The sequence below is a fragment of the Fundulus heteroclitus genome, chromosome 9 (genome assembly GCF_011125445.2).
Source record: "Fundulus heteroclitus isolate FHET01 chromosome 9, MU-UCD_Fhet_4.1, whole genome shotgun sequence".
Lineage (NCBI taxonomy): Eukaryota > Metazoa > Chordata > Actinopteri > Cyprinodontiformes > Fundulidae > Fundulus > Fundulus heteroclitus.
This window is the reverse complement of record NC_046369.1, coordinates 20,259,331-20,265,385: the sequence shown is the minus strand read 5'-3', so window position 1 is coordinate 20,265,385 and position 6,055 is coordinate 20,259,331.

The window sequence follows — 6,055 nt, the reverse complement described above, 5'->3', positions numbered from 1 at the left end:
CAAAAGCAAAACTTATTTATTATATAACTATGACCTTGTGCTTAAAACTTTAGAAAAATCCAACCTTGAACTTGAGTACATGTTAAGAAATTTTCTAACCAAAGTCCCTGGTGTCACAATCTTTGGCACCTTTTGTGTTAAACCTATTACTCCAAATGCATAATTTGTGACACAAATATTTCTGAGACCTTTACCTCTTAAACAAAGTTGGTATTATTGTTAACATACAATTTACAATATGCATATAATTATATTTTACATGCCCTACATAAAAATACACATAAGGAAAATGTATTTTTATCTAACATATCAATTATGATACAAATACATTTTGAAAGCCTGACATTTTATTTTTAATTTTTTAAAGCAACTAAAAAAGATGTCTTTTTTAAAATGTGAACATTCCTCACAGTTACCTCCATCAGACTTTAAAGGGTTAATTAAATCTCATTTTGCCAACAGGATATCACTTTGACCATTTCTCTGTCTAGACTAGATCACCCAGAGTCCTGTTTCTTCTCCTTTTTCTGAAAACATAATTTATTGACCGCTGTCAGGAGGGAAGGACCATATTACCCAATATAACAAAAAGTGTTTCTGTACAGGATTACAGACTTTAGCTTTAATAAACTCTGTGTTGATGAGACTATGGTTTACGTCAGTATCCTGCTGGAAGACCCGATGATGAAACATTTTCATTTGCAGACCTAAGGTCACAGATTTACAAGAGCTTTTCTATGGATTGATACTTGGTGTCTTGACAGGGGAGCTTTTGACCCACAAAATGATCCTTCATCCTCTGACCAAGGTAAACAAATCCAGTAAAAGTCCCAATAACGATTGGTAAACTCCAAAGGTAAACCTTTTTCTTCCCCAATTATTTGGAACATCACTCCCAAAAAATTAGTTGGCATGGAGGTGTCTAATGATCGTTTTGGAGATCTCTATCATAATGAGCGTTGGAGGTTTTATTTTTTTCCCCCTTAACATTTATGTGCTTGATGGCAAGTTAAAGAGAGGCCCTCATTTAGTGTTTTTCACAAATCCATCTGTTTTAAACATTTTAATTATTATTATTGCTCTGACTGTAGATATGAGCATGCGAGTGAGTAGCTGATTTCCTGTAGCCATTTTCTGACTTGTGAAGATCAACGCGATCAAACATCTGTCTTACTTGAATGAGATGTTCTCCCGACTTTGCCATTTTGAAAAGTTGGCCTCTAAGTCATGGGGGTTAAAAATAAAGACCCTTCCTCGATTCTCTGGTCACCTTTAAACAAAGTATACATCTGAATTTTTTTTAGCTATAAAGTATGGTTGACAGGTATGGATTGAGGTTACAATAAGTGTGGCACTGGTAAAAAACTTCTTCATGAGGGATTTTTCCTCCCCTCATTTTTCCCACATGAAGGCTTAATAATAAATGTTATTTATATAAACAGATGTGAACCTTACAAACAAGAAGAAATGTTTCATCGGTTTACATGAATGAGTGTCTGTCCTTAAATATGTATACAGTTACAGTGTAAAAGGACAACTGTTTTTTGCATTGTTTCTGTATTTCTTATTGTGTGATTATGTTGTTTTTTTCTTCTGCCTATTTTATTGTGTTTTATCACAATGTCTGTTGTTTTATGGTTTTGTTTTTGCCCTGTTTAGCACTTTGTTGTTCACTTGTGTTTTAAAGGGGCTTAATAAATAAAGTTAAAATGAGTTTTGGCAGATGTTTCCCACTGTTTTCCACTGTAAAATGAAGCTGATAAAACAATCTGAGGAATTTATATTACATTTTCTATTCTAAGTTGTTTTTTCCGGGTTTTTGTTTGAACACAGGGGTTCCCATTCATGATCAATTTCCAGTCATAATTATTCCTGCTGATGAAAAACGTGCAATCACCCGAAATCTGAGCAGCATTTTAACGTTGGGTGGTTCATTGCCTGACTTCTCTGAGAAATACCTGCAATTATTCCACTTTGCACGCTCGTCTCTTGGAAATAACAGGAAAATAAACAGCGCATCACACCAGGAGCCTGTTTGCGTGTATTTGTTGTGTAGCGCTGCAGCGGGTGACTGATTGGGAAAACATTTCTTCATCTGGCAAGAGCTCCAAGTCTGCCTCCTGGGAACGTCTCAGTTTATTTGCACTTTGTCGCCAGGTTCAGATGGCGCGCTGTCTAGTAGCTGGAGGGTATAAATAATAAATGCAGGTAATTATTTCAAACCCTGCTTCCCTTTCCCTGTTTTTACTTGAGCTGCTCACCATCCACAAATAACACCACAGACTTAAAAACCCAGAAGATGCTTTTAATGCTTTTATATCCTGCAACATGTCACTTTTACTTTATATGCAGATGTGCTTTTAAACTCTTACAACTAAATAGAAGATAACTACCGTCGGCTTCAAATTTCAGCAGTGTTTACAGTAACCCTTGATAAATGTAAAGTAATGTAAAAAATAACTCAGGATGTTTATGTAAAGAACATGCAAGTGGTCTGGAAATTAGTTCATGGAGTTTTCCTTTCAAATGTTTTTCTCTTTTTGGCTCCCTGCTAGAGTGCTTGGCTGTTTTTTTTTAAACATATAATAACATTACACAAGATTAAGCCCCATTCAATTTATCCTCCTACCCAAACATTGCCTCTTTGTGGAGCCCACGCCTTTTTTGGCCTGAGCCCTAACGAGTTGGGGCACTGCTGTGAGTCTGAGGGAGTGTCACGACAGAGCCTGCGGGGGCTGTTTGCTCTGGGCAGGGTGGCGTGCCGAGCCTGCAGGCTGTGCGGGACGGACAGGGCTGCAGAGGACCGTCCTGTGAGAGATGGCGAGGAGAAGAGAAATTCCACAGATCCGGTGACAGCCAGGAGAACCCGTCTGCAAACTGCTGACCTCAGTGGCTCCTCAACTCAGCCATTCTTATCGTGGAGAGTCCGTCTGCACTCCTGCACCCAGAGGGCCGACTGTCTGAGACTGCGGGACAGCCTGTCAGAGCCAACAGGGCAGACTGCAGGGACACAAAAAGGGATTCCAGTTTGTCTCTTAAACAGACCAAAGAGAAGATCCGAGTTAAGGAACGTTTATTTATAATACACTGCGTTAGCTCGCTCTTTACCAAAGTCCAGTTCTTAATTTGAAGTCTTGGTGCAATGCGGTATTTTCCCTCAGAGGGAGAAAAGCAGTTGGTGTAAATTCACAATTAACAGCTTCATGGTAAAAAAAAAAGTTGCATATAAATGTATCAACAAATAACTGAAAGGCAAGCGAAGGATTCAAATTGTTCTCTTTGTCATTAGTCAGAGGACTTATAACAAATCACAAGTAAAGCTATGATACCAGTGAGACAAATTAGCAAAAAATAACCACCCAGCAAACAGGGCTTCTGTCTTTTTTGCCACTCTTTTCTAAAAGTATTAGGGGAGTACACGACTAATAATTGTTCTGCCAAAAAATCGGCTCACTGGGAATCTCTGCAGCTCCTCCAGAGTTCCCATGGACCTCTTTGGGTGCATCTAATAAATATCCTGTTTGGGGAGCTAATAGATGTGCCATTGTCTTCAGATAACAGGTTGAATGATGCTCTATGACACGTTCAAAGTTTTGGATATTATAACCTAACCCTGCTTTAACCCTCTCACAAACTTTCTCCTTGACCTGTCTGCTGTGTTCTTTGGTCTTTAGGATGGTGTTTATTCTCTAGTGTTTCCTAACAAACCTCAGAGTCCTTCACAGAACAGCTGGATTTGTACGCAGAATAAATGACAAACAGGTAGACTCTATTTACCACTTAGGTGACAATTAAAGACTGCCGGTTATATTTGATTTCTTCAAAGGTTATCGTTATTTGAGGAGCAGAATAGAAATGCATGCCACTCATATCAGATGCAAATGAGACAAGTTTGTGCTTGTTAAATTACAAAATATGAAAATGTCCAAACAATGTCAGTATGTAAAAAACAGAAATAGACATTTGAGTACAAGTTTAAGCATGTTAGTAAATATGTATGAACTCATTTTTAGCTCTAGTAGTTTATGATATGGCTTTGCACACCACTTATACAGGCATACTCAATACATTAGAATATGCATTTCTAAGACGCTTGTCTCTTAGATTAAAAGTACTTTTTGAAAAAAATAAAAATATAGGCTGGTATTAAACAGACTTTTTTATTAAGCCCCTAATTTTGCATTTAAATGCTGCTTTTTTATTAGTCTGATGCAATATTTTAATCTTGAATACTATGTTTTTATTAGCTGGTGGTGGAAAAAAGGGTTGGATTCTGTCTGTGTTAAAATATAAAACATGTTTCCCTTAGCGAACTGAGTTACTGAAAGAAATTAACTTTTAAATAATATTCTAATTTATATTTCAGAATTCAAATATTTTTTTTTAAATTTTACATTAAAACAAGGTTTGGTAAATAACGTCGCAAAATGATTAGAAAGTTGACATGTGAAGTACCATTAAAGTTGATTTAGCTGTTTCAGTCAGACATGAACAAAATACAACAAACAGATAAAACAACAGAAATTTTAAATCGTTTGTTAATCCCATTATGAAAACCTTTCTCAGTGCACATAATGTGTACTATATTGTGCTATAAATACAAACGGTATTTTGTAGTGGTGGTGGGTTTCAGTGCTGCCCACTGAGTCTGAAGCATTGAGTTTCCATCATTAGTGAAATAACTTGGCGCCTTCCTGATGCTGACGTTCAGTGTCTCGGTCTGTGGCTCGTGTTTACTCTTCAGGGAACTGTTTGTTGGAACCAAAGAGTGAAAGCTGTGCAAGCAAAGAGTGAATGAAACGAGGAAATCATTTTATCTCCTGTGACACAGTCTTGTGTCCGATGTAGAGTGGACAATATTTACCAGGCAGGACAAGATGTGCGTGACTCTGACCATTCGCACAACAGTGCATCCAACAGGAGCTTTCCCTGTCGGATGACGGCTGTGCTTTTCGTTATGAAGCTGCTGTATAAATATCAAAGCACTTAAGCTGGCTACCTGAGTAAATACACCCTGTTTTTAATCCGGCTTCTGTATTTTGTTTGGGCTGACTAGTTTAATTTGGCAGAGAGGTCCTCCAGATGAGGAGGAGTAGATGTCAGGCTGAGCGAAGGGAATGCAGATGCGGGTGAAAAGGTTGTCCAGCTGAGAGTCTCTGGTTGTTTTGTGTCTAAGTTTCGCTCCAAATGCTTACAATGTTATGAGGACTTTGCACATGAGCGCCAGACAATGTTGGGACGTCTCCTCTCCCGGCAAACATGTTCATCTGTGACGAAGAGGACGTTTAAGGGCTCCAGAGGCATAAAAACAGGCATAGAAGCAAACATGCAGAAGCTGACCTCGGTAAACTGGTGTCTCCTGTGAGACAAAATCACATCACTTACAGGATTTGTTACATGTTACATGTTTTTGGCAGACCTCTGAGTGCTTGTCTGATACCAGTTTGTGAGAAAAGCCATTCATAATAGAATTTACACTGGAAAGACAGGCTTAGATAAGCAGTAGAGTTTTGTGAATGTTTTTTTATTATACTATTTTTTTAATAGATTTGACCAAATAATTTGATTTGGCATTAGTGTTTGTTCGCATGTTTAGAGACTTGCATGTTCTACAAAGAGAAAGTTGATGTAGATGAATAAGTAAACTAAGGGACAGATTATTGCAAAGAACAAACAAACAAGAACACATTAAATAGAAATGAATTATATTATTAACAAAATATAATTTCATTTAGAGAGAGAAGGACGAAACAAACTATGTGAAGGAAGACCATACATAAACAAATACTAAAAATAAATGAGTAACTATATTTTGAAAATGATTTTAACACAAAACTACATTGTATGAACATTTTTGTAAGTAAATGTATAAAAGTGTCAAAAAAATAAACATAAGTAGAAAATAAAAAGGCAACAACAAAACGCAAACAAAAAATAAATACCATTGCTACAATATTCTATTATTTATTAGGCAGACAAAATGCAAATGTCAGAGGGTAAAATACATATAAATACAAAAAGAAAGAAGTAAGTCTGAAAACAATTAACAAATGAT